At 64.4% G+C, this 421-nt stretch overlaps 1 long non-coding RNA gene across 1 annotated transcript; it reads left to right on the top strand.

Moving 5' to 3' along the window:
- Positions 1 to 421, top strand: LOC113979814. The gene is made up of 3 exons (XR_003537995.1): positions 1 to 14; positions 157 to 203; positions 342 to 421. It is a non-coding gene; the product is annotated as an uncharacterized LOC113979814 (long non-coding RNA).

Genomic DNA, 421 nt, shown 5'->3' with positions numbered 1-421 from the left:
CCTCCTCATCCTCGGTGAGAAACGGGCTCTGCCCCCCTTCCCCCCCCAAAACGACCCCCAAAATTGTTGATTTGTGGGGGGGTGACCCCCAAAATCAGCACCGAGGGGGGGGGTTGCCCCCCAAATAACTCTGAGCCCCCCGTTTTCCCCCCCCAGCCGACCTGTTGGCCTTCAGCCTCCCGCCCCTCTACGAGAAGTACAAGGTGAGCCCAGGGGGGAGGGAAACCCCCCCAAAATGAACGGGGACACCCCCAAAACACGGCGGGGACTCCAAAAAGAAGGGGGGCACCCCCAGGAATGGGGGGGACACCCCTTGAACCCCCCTCTTTGCCCCCCGCCAGGTGCAGATCGATCACTACGTGAGCGTCGCCCGCAGCCAGACCAAGGAACTTGTGGCCAAGTGAGTGCCTGGGCCCCCCCC

Source organism: Neopelma chrysocephalum, unplaced genomic scaffold, assembly GCF_003984885.1.
Source record: "Neopelma chrysocephalum unplaced genomic scaffold, ASM398488v2 Primary Assembly neopelma1_89633, whole genome shotgun sequence".
Taxonomy (NCBI): Eukaryota; Metazoa; Chordata; class Aves; order Passeriformes; family Pipridae; genus Neopelma; species Neopelma chrysocephalum.
This window is presented reverse-complemented; position numbering and strand designations above follow the sequence as displayed.